The sequence below is a fragment of the Equus przewalskii genome, chromosome 7 (assembly GCF_037783145.1).
Source record: "Equus przewalskii isolate Varuska chromosome 7, EquPr2, whole genome shotgun sequence".
NCBI classification, from domain to species: Eukaryota; Metazoa; Chordata; class Mammalia; order Perissodactyla; family Equidae; genus Equus; species Equus przewalskii.
Window position 1 is genome coordinate 92,266,024 of NC_091837.1, and position 10,481 is coordinate 92,276,504.

At 37.9% G+C, this 10,481-nt stretch overlaps 2 long non-coding RNA genes across 2 annotated transcripts; one reads left to right on the forward strand and one right to left on the reverse strand.

Annotated features, from left to right (window-relative positions):
• Positions 1-430: 430 nt before the first annotated feature.
• On the reverse strand, positions 431-4,791 carry LOC139084947 (uncharacterized). Its single transcript, XR_011542887.1, has 3 exons — positions 4,653-4,791; positions 2,032-2,132; positions 431-701 (listed from the first exon to the last, which is right to left on the reverse strand). It is a non-coding gene; the product is annotated as an uncharacterized lncRNA (long non-coding RNA).
• A 94-nt stretch (positions 4,792-4,885) lies between these two features.
• On the forward strand, positions 4,886-8,281 carry LOC139084946 (uncharacterized). The gene is made up of 2 exons (XR_011542886.1): positions 4,886-5,053; positions 8,088-8,281. It is a non-coding gene; the product is annotated as an uncharacterized lncRNA (long non-coding RNA).
• The last annotated feature ends 2,200 nt before the right edge of the window (positions 8,282-10,481 follow it).

Here is a 10,481-nt window from a genome sequence, read left to right on the forward strand (position 1 = left end):
TTTGGTGGATAAAGGGAACCAGCTCACTATAGCACTGGTGCTAATATAAAATATCACTATTTTTAAAATCACCAATGAGTATAATTTGCAAAGGGTCTTATTTTTCCTGTATAAAGGTTAATGTCATTAAGCTGTTCCTTGCTATGCTATTAACAACGGGGTGTGCTGCAAGGTACCAGGAGTTTAGCGTGTGGCAGGAAGGGAAATATTCTTGGGAAGCACTAAGTGGCCTCTTTAGAACACACCCTAAGTCTATAGAAAGAGAATCGTAAATGCAGACAATCAGGGAGCTGGGGTATGCGGCTTAATGGCAAGTCAGGGAAAAGCTTTTAGGCTGGTTTCCAAAGGGGCTCCTGGGGTGGCGTTCATTGTCTTCCTAAATTCACCCTTATCTGGGCTCTGGCTTGGTGAACACACGAGAGCATATCCGTTTCTCAGTGGTAGACACAATTTAATCATGCTTGCAATACTGATACAGAAAAGCAAAATTTAACATATGTGTTTGCCGCGAGCTCTCACGGTCAGCTGGTCTTTCAATATCATCAGTCTAAATGCAAAGCCACTTCTCATCATAATTTGAAGCCATTTCAATTTCTCAGACAAGGATTCACTTCCACAGTGACAAGGAGCCCTCAGAGTCCACAGATTAGGGCACTCCTTTGTTGCAGGAAAACCCTTTCAGGGATTCAGATCCTCCTATTCTTGATGAGATTAGAAACAGAAGGAAAAAAAAAAGGAAGAGAATTAATTTAATTGAATGTCTAATGTGTTTACTCAAATTTACCTCTCCCTACGTTCTCTGAGCTCCCCTAAAATACAAGGTCACTTGCACAAATACACTGTTGTGTCTCATCACAGGTGCTGTGGGAAAGATGGGGACATCATGGAGAGCAGTCAAGCGTAGAAATCCCGGTTAGACTTGCCCTTCCCCACATCTAAACGCTCGCGGCCAGCAGCCTCTCCCTCTCTCGACGTCTCCTCATGCAGCCTCCAAATCTCTCTGAGTCCTTTTCCTCCTTCTGGCTCTTCTCTGTGGCCTGTCTGCATCTCCCCTCTCTTTCTCAGAATGTTTCAGTTCTGTCCTAGCTCCTCCAAACGTTACTCTCTCCCCCTCCACTTAATATTTCCTGTAAAGAAAGGACGCCATTTCCTTGACTTTGGGCTCAAACACTGTAGCCAGATACTCACGTGCTACAACATGGCCAGCGTGCAGGTTCTAGATTCTAGAAATGAGCATTCATCGGGTAAGTCCCCGAGATCACTGACTACAGTAGGAATGTCCCCATCCTGCCGTTGCATGAACAGTTCAGGCTCAGTGAGCCGCTCTTCTTGTGTAGGAAAGTCCTACATCAGTTTGGGGAACCGCTTCCTGGGGATATTCCCAGAGGCCAACCTTGCAAGCGGGTCTTTTAAGCCCAGCTACCTTCCCTTCTCTGCATGACTGTTAAGAATTTCTCTAGCATTATTAACTTTGATTTTTAGCCTTTTTATTACGGAAAGTTTCAAATTTGGGGGCATATTTGATATCCTACCTAATAAATATAAAAGCCCCTTTACTACTGACATTCCTGCAGGAAAAAGCGAATTTATTATTGTGACTTAGAAACATTTTGGATGAAAAAACAGGCACTGTAACCCATTTTTATAACTTGATTTGAGGGCACTAACTGTCTTAGAGAACACTAGCATTAGAGAAGAACCTAGCATACTGATGGGCAATTAAAAATCTATTTCAAAAATGTTCTTTCACACTGTTTCTGCGTTGCTTCTTGAGCTGTTTTCTTCACGTCAGAAACTTCTATGTATCATTTTAGGCTGAGATTCCATGGCATTTTAATATTGTAAGAAAATTTTAGTTGTAGGTAAAAGAGCTGAGCATAGATACTCAAAACACATTTCATTTTTACGTTTACTGAAATTTTATATGTATCACCAAAACATACATATCATAAGTGCACAGCTCAATGAATTTTCAAAAATGGGTCATACCTGTGTAATCAGAACCCGATCAAGGAAAAGAACATTACTCACAGAACAGATGCCCTCTTCACAGTCCCTTCTAGAATTCTCCCAGCTCAAAGGTAGCTGCTGTTGCTTCCCGCATACATTAGGTTTCCTGGTTTGTGTTCTTCCTATAAAATGGAATCATACACTGTGTGCTCTTTGGTGTTTGGCTTTTTTCATTCAACATTATTTCTGTGAGTTTCATCTATGCTCTTGCATATATCCTTAGTTTTTTTCTTTTTAAATTGTTGTGTAGAATTTTACCATGGAATAACCATAATTTATTTATTCATTCTATCAGTGATGGACATTTAGGTAACTCCATTTCTACAAAGTGTTACTACAAAAAAGAGCTACGGTGAACATTTTCGTATACAACTTTCAGTTAGCAAATGTAGGCAAACCCATTGGCCATATACCTAGGAGCTAGGTCACAGAGTATGCGTGTGTTCAACTTTAGTCTGTGTGGTCAAACTGTTTTACAGAGTAATTATATCAACTTAAACTTTCACCAGCAGGGGATGAGAGTTCCAGTTTCTCCATATGCTCACCAGCACTTGAAGTTATTTATCTTTTTTATTTTGGCCATTCTTGTGGATGAATAGTGGTGTCACTTTATGGATTTAATTTACATTTCCCTGATGACTAATAAAATAGAATACTTTTTTCACATTTTTATTGACTACCTTGGTAGTGTTTTTTCAAGTCAGTTCAGTCTTTTTGTCATTTTTATGAGTTGTCTATTTTTTCTTACTCAATTGGGGGTAACACATATTTGGGGTATGAATCCTTTTTTGGATATATGTATTGCAATATGGTTTCCTAGTCTTGGTTGCTTTCTCACTCAACTTTTAATTTTTTTTTGTTGTTATTGAATACAAGTTCTTAATATTAATGGGGTCTAATTTATCAACTTTATGATTAAGTAGCATTTTTTCTATCTTAAGAAAACTTTGCCTACTTCATAAAGGCAGAGAAGACATTCTCCTGCCTTTTCTTTTGAAAGAATTTCTTTTTCACTTTTTACATTTAGATGTTTTATCTACCTGGAATTAATTTTCATGTATGGTGTGAGGTAGGGCTCAAGATACAATTTTATTTTCACGTGGGTATCCAATTGATTCATCACCAGTTATTCAAATGTTCTGTTTCTCATGGATTGAAGCATCACCTTTGTTATATATCAGATGGCATATGTGTAATACTACTTCTTACCTCTCTTTCTTGTTTAACTGGCAACGTTGCCTAATTTTTACCAATATCACAGTCTTTTAAATTACTGTAGCTTTAGAATAAGTCTTGATATCTCTTTTATAAAATTGAGCAAGATTTATTCTGAGGTGTAGATGCAAGAGTGGGAATGTTAGACATAAGGCATATGGATGTATAATTTCTCTAAGTAATGTCATACAGCCTTTCAGAATAGCTGTAGTAATTATTGCATCATCAATATTTTCCTCCTGGAGTGAGAATCTTCTCCTATTCTATTAATTCCTTCTCTTCTAGGCAATGGGTATCTGAGGACTGCAAATGCTTACAAGACAAATTAAAGACCAGCGTGTAAGCATCTTGTACCCTTGGTATGGATTGACTAGTTTTCCATTCCACCTTGTCTCATCTTCATCCTCTAAGACACTAACAATTTCATCCCTCCTGTTTCCCAAAAGACTAGAAGCATTATGCTATGACTAGAAGTCACTCCTGGGAGTGATCCTTGAAATGATGCCTTTCAGTTTTGAAACAAGTAGCAGCAGTGGCCCACAGGAAGTCAATTGAACTTTCATTTAATTCATTCATCTGTTAATTCAGCAAATATTTATTGAACATCTACAGCTTCAAATACTCAATGAACAAAATACACAAAAATCTATGCCCTCTGTGGATTTCATTTTATAGTAGCTGGAGATAAGCAATAACAAATAAATTAATTAAATATTTATTTTGAAGGGAATACTTAGGATTTGATGAAACGTACAGTACAGAACTTGAGAAAAAGAGAAATCAAAATTGAGTCTGAGATTATTGGTCTGAAGATATAGTTGTCATTTACTTATATAGGGAAAATTATAGGAAAAATATGTTTGGATTTGAAAGTGTTCATTTATAGATGCTTATTAGATATCAAAGGAAGTATTTTGATTAGGTCGATGGATACATTAGACTGGAGTCCATCAGAGAGCCCTGGGGAGGAGATACATGGTTGCGAACTGTCAGTCTACAGATATATTTAGAGACAAGGGTCTGGATGCTATCAGCAAGAGAGTGAGGGTACTGAGAGAAGATGATAAATTCAAAATATGTGCCCTGGGGCACTGTGACCTTTAGAACTTGGAGAGATAAAGAAAAACTAGCAAAAATAATTGAGAACTAGGAACCTGTGAGGTAAGAGAAAAACAGGGAGACTGTTGTAGCCCAGAAATTCAGTCGAGGAGCATTTCTAGAAGCAGGAAGTGATCAGCTCTATAAAGGCCACTGAAAGGCAAAGTGACATGAAGCAGAATGTGTTATTGGGTTTAGAAGGATTGCTTGTAAACTCTATAAAATCAATACAGTTGAGAGGGAATGGGGAGAGAATTGGAGAGAATGAGCATAGAAAACTCTGGGCTAATAATTTTCTTGAGAAGAAGTATAGAGAAATACATTGATACCTGCAAAGGGATAGAATCAAAAATGTACGTTAAGGATGCTATCTAAGTGATATTCCAGGAGTAGTTATTTAGCAGTGTGCTTCTCCACAGCTTGAAACACTCCCAGAAGAATGTCCAAAAGTATAACCTGACTTCCCCTGGAGCTCACCAACCTTTAGGGAAGATGAGGGCAGAGTTGTAGGAATGTCAACTATGTCATAATCTCTTAGAGCATCTGGCCTTCTGGAACCTTCAGCCCCACACCCCACCACACAAGACTTTGGGCTCAAGGGAAGGACCTCTCTTGCTGAGAGCTGCCATCGCCACTGCTCCATAACGTGCCTCAGTTTCCTCACTGTATGCTGTTGCTGCTCTGCCTCATGTGTGGTTCTCCACCATGTTCTGCAAGCGTGGATAGACAGGTGTGCAGGCTCCTCTGAGGCCCCAAACCAGACTGTCTGTGGAAATGTGGCAGATAACACCTGTTGCCCCTTGTTGCTTTAAATATGGTTTTAGAAGTGTGTCAAGTAGTAGTTTACTCCTCTTAGTTCTTACTGAATTTTCTAAAAATCTATTTTCCCATTTACTTGCAAATCTGGACCCAGATGTGAATTCACTGGGCTGGATTGGGGCTGTGTTTGAGTGACAGCCTCATATTATGCTCCAGTCACAGCTTCCATCTGGCAACTGAAGCAGTTTTGGAGATGGGCAATCTGGCAGACAAAAGCATCCTGATCCTCCCTCCCCTGTAAACCGCCCCCTCCTTCAAGAAGCTCACTAGACTTTCTCAAGTCGACTTTTGTTGGGCTAGCCTATTGGTTCACCTTATCCAACCACATATGTCTGAGCCTCAGTTGTAGAGACTACTTCAATAATCTTGTGGAATCCTTTAAGTTCCCACATCTGAACCTCAGAGGTGAATACAGGGTGGGCACAAACTTATTTCCTCACCATCATTGTATGCTTCCAGGAGGCTGACCACTGGAACCACTTAGAAATCAGAGCCTGAACCTGAGCGTATGTTGCCCGTTATATGCATCCTGAGCCTGGTGGAATGCCAGTTACAGGATGAATAACAAAGGGTTGAGAAACAAGGGTTCAGCAGGATTTGTACTAAGTCATGGTGACTGAATAGTACAAAGAAAGTGCTGAATTCTTGGTGTTTCCTTTATTGTCTTTTGGTTACTGTATAGATCTTTGATTTCACCATTATTAATAAATATAATTTTATGTCTATGTTCATGCAGGGATTGAACAGCATTAGGTACATGGTATTCATTTTGAAATATTTCTTGAATTATGTTCAGTAATAGTAATGACTTGAATTTGTAACGTTTAATCTTCAAATAATAAGGGATATAATACAGAAACACCAAGTAACTGTGGAGACTAAGCCAGGAGATCCAGCACTGTTTTGAATTAAGTTTGCAGGGAAGTATCTAGATGATACATTTTCTCTATTATAATAATTTGTAATGACCCATAATTTTTGCTATTTATCTGACTTTTCTCTTTATTGAGTTTTTGATAATGACTATTATTTAGCTCATAAAATGTGCTATGTGATGGATTTTCTTTTGGGATGCTGAATAACAGTTTATGTAACACTAGAATTATTTATTCTTAAAAGTACGATTGGATTAATCAATGACTTTATTGAGTCTGATCTTCTGTTGCTTTTAGTAACTTTTTCATAACTTTCTCAATTTCTTATGTTATTAGTCTATATTTTCTATTTATTTTTATATTTTATCATTTAATATATTCAATTCTTGTAATTTTATATTTATTTCCTGATTTTTAATCATTCGATTCCTTTTGATTAACTTTTGACTCTACATCATGTTGTTCAGAGGCTGACTGTGGCCCAGGAGAGAGGGCAGGCCAGGAGGGTTCGGGTGCTGTCTCTGAGGGTCTCCTGGTGTTCCCTGCTTGATCTCTTGCTTCTTGCTTTGTTACATAAAAATATCTTTGATTCTCAACCTGGTTCTGACTCTAGAAATACAAGTGTTCTTGTTTCCATCATTAAAGCATGACAAGAGTGTCTGTTCAGTTTGCTGTGCTCTGTTCTGTTTGCTGCTCCATGTTATCTCTGGATCATGGGCATTCCTCATGTTCCCTCCACTCTACACAGACATCTGGTCAATCCTTGTTAAATTATCAGATGTTGAACGAAGTGGCCATGCATGTCCTAGGTGACATTTCCTCTCTGGAGTGCTTGTCTTATTCTTTATTCCTCCTTAATAAACGTGCACAAAGTTTTTCCATAATTTTGCACCTTTGAAAGTATTAGATATTAAAACAAGGAAATTAGAATTCCCACAAAATTCATATCCCTGTCAAATTTCTCCTACGCTTCTCATATTAGCCTAATGTATATTGCTGCATACGTATTTATCATTATTACATCTTTACAACTGCTTGTGCAAATCCTTCAATGCTTCAAAGCTTGATAATGAGTGAGTTGTCTTACGTAAGCTGTACTAAAAAGAAAAAATACATGAAAGTAAGCTACCTGTAGACTTGAAAGCGTTTTTCTATTACATGTGTGTCCACACACGTGAAAACTGTTTTGCATGTTAGCCTTTTAAACATCAAACGCTTAACCAATTTTGATAAAAAAAATCTTTTGATAGCACACTTTATTTGGCTCAGTTTCCTAAAGAATATTTTACTAAATATAACATTTTGTATGAGATCTGTTTCTATGTCAATTATTATTTGAGAGCCTTAGAGATAAATCTATATGATCTACTTCCTTGCTTTCTTTTTATGATTTGAATATTTTTAAAAATTCTCTTTTTATCCATTGGCATTTTTGTTGCATCTCTCTGTAGTTTTGTGGGTGCTTTATGGATTATGCTTATACATCTCTAATTTTTCTTAGGTATACATAGTGTTAATATTTCACCATTTCATATAAGACGTAGAAGCCTTACAGCCACCTCAGTGTCTTTATCATTCTCTCCGTATCTAGAGTTGTCACGTGTATTACAGATACATCCATTGAAACTCTCATTCTAGCCAATGTTCTGTTTCTTATTTCAACTTTCAAATCTACTTTAAAGAACATATAAGAAAAAATATCATCTGTTACATTTACCTGGGCATTTACCGTTTCTAGTGCTTTCTCTTTATTCCCAAAGTTCTAAGTTTCCCTTGAAGACCATTGCACATCTGATTGAAAAATCCCCTTCAGCCTTGCTTTAGAGCAGGTCTGTCAGAGACAGCTCCTCTCAGTTTTCCTTCATCCAAGCATGTCTTCATTGAGCCTTCATTTCTGGAGGATGTGTGTTCTAGAGGTGGGATTCTGGGTTAGCGCTTCGGTTTTCTCTGTGCTGTCTTCTGACATCTCTGATAGGAAATCTGCAGCCCTTGGATCTGTTGTTCCCATAAACAAAATATACTGTTTCTCTCTGGATGGTTTCTAAATTATTTTTTTACCTTAATTTTCAGAAGTTGTTCCTGATTTGCCTGGGCTTTTCTTGGAGTTTCTGTCATCCATCCTTGCTGTGCAGCTGCCTGATTTAGGCAGCCTACAGATGACTTGGGTCAAAGCTGGAGATGAAAGAGAAAAAGACACAACCATGAGAACCGAGAACTGCACCCTTGCTGTGCTGGTCGCCCATCAAATTTTACTACTTCCTGAACCTGCTTGCTGTCATTTTTCATACATCAGGAGTCGCTTTCTGTGTTGTCCATAGTTTTTAGATGCAATTTGTGATGGTGATAGTCTGTACAGGGCTTACTCTGTCTTAGGTGGGACCAGAAACCTGAATCCTTTACTTTAAAAATATTATTTAGGGGCTAGCCTAGTGGCACAGTGGTTAAGTTCGCACGGTCCATTTTGGTGGCCCAGCGTTCACCAGTTCAGATCCTGGGTGTGGATTTACAAACCGCTTGGCAAGCCGTCCTGTGGCCGGGGTCCCACTCATAAAGTGGAGGGAGATGCTCACAGATGTTAACTCAGGGCTGATCCTCCTCAAAAAACCCCAAAATATTATTTAGCAGTTTAAGATATTGCACAAACCTAAATCAAGGAAGCACTGAATATGGTTTCTGAATCTTTAATGCTACCTTACTTCCAAGGAAAACTCATGAAATGTATTAAATGTAAGAAGAGAGGAAATTTTGTTTTCGGTTTTTATAGTGACATCATCAGTGTGATAATTTGCCAGAAAACAAACAAACAAATGAACAACAATATAATTTTTATTTACACTTGCAGTTTTATCTGTGATTACACAAAAATGATTGATAAATCAGCGTGGATCCAAGTAATTAACTCATGTAGGGGGATGAACGAGGAAGAGCTGCTCCATCAGAAACGATCTGTTGAGTGTATGCTTACCGTTAGCACAGATAGTGAAAATGTTCCCTTTAAGTGTATTATTTGCTTTATGTTCTAACATATCACAAAAGCAATATTAAGTAGCATAACCCACTAGAACAAAAAAATATATATCTTGTGAAAATGCATTGCCCAAAAGACATGTTTGTTCAATAAAATATCATATCGTAAAGTACAATGATAGAGAAATAAGCCAGTGACCTTGAATCTGGACTTTAATGTTTCCAGCCTAAGGCCGATTCTAAAACAGTACTTTGTGAAGGAGAATTTTCAGGCCATTATGTATATTCTTTAATGTACTATACACACAATAAATAGTGCTACTAAAAGCTCTTTTACATAATAACTGGTTAAATTAAGCTTGATGGTGTGTATTCAAAAAATAAATTAATAAGGGATTGGCCTGGTGGTGCAGCAGTTAAGTTCACACATTCTGCTTTGGCAGCTTAGGTTTCACTGGTTTGGATCCAGGGTGTGGACCTACACACCACTTGTCAAGACATGCTGTGTCAGGCGTCCCACATATAAAGTAGAGGAAGATGGGCATGGATGTGAGCTCAGGGCCAGGCTTCCTCAGCAAAAAGAGGAGGATTGGCAGCAGATGTTAGCTCAGGGCTAATCTTCCTCAAAAAAAAAAAAACTAATAAAATGAGTTAATTCTAGACCCTCCTGAATCAATGACACAGCATCTTACCTCCCAGTCAAACCTGGCAACAGAGACCCCCGGTTCCTGAGATGGAGGGAGGTTCCTTCAATGGCTAGTGACGCTCAACTGTTATTCTTCTGGATTTGCAAGTTGTTCAGCTGCTCCATGGAAACAAACTGTGAGACCATTTCAGGTGCTCAACAAATAAATGTATAGAAGTACCCAAGGCAAAGTTATAATTATGGCAACCTGACTCACTGAAAACTGAAATCTTTTTTTAAAAAGTTTGCTTAAAATATAACAACATGCTGCTATTTTAGAAATAAGAATAATCGTCAATGTTAGGTTAAGTGATTTATGACAGTACATCAGACATTCGTGGAAGTTATAATTTGACATAAAGTCAAACTTAGTCTGTGAAACTGAAGGTGTTCTTTATCTTCTAATCATCAAGGTGCCTCGTATCAAATTTTTTGCAAAAAATATTAAAAACTTGAAAACCAGCAGAGCCAACCAATGCACAGTACCGTCGATAGATTTGCAGCGTCCAGCATTAATGGATACCTGGAAGGCCGTTCTTCTGTATTCCCAACCTAACGACTTAAATGTGCTCATTATTTTGAATCCTCATGGAGGGGGTTATTGTTAGGGTATGCGTGATTCCTCCTAATTCTGAATCATAATGATAAAATAATTGTGTTATATTTTCCATTGTAAAGTTCCCCATCTGTTTGAACATAAAAAGCATTATTGCAGATTTCCAGTGTAACCAAGGAAACTCAATTAGATCGTACCTTTTAATTTTTTATGTTGTTAAAGTTGGTGTTATGAAAAGGTCAGCCCAAGCCTTTGA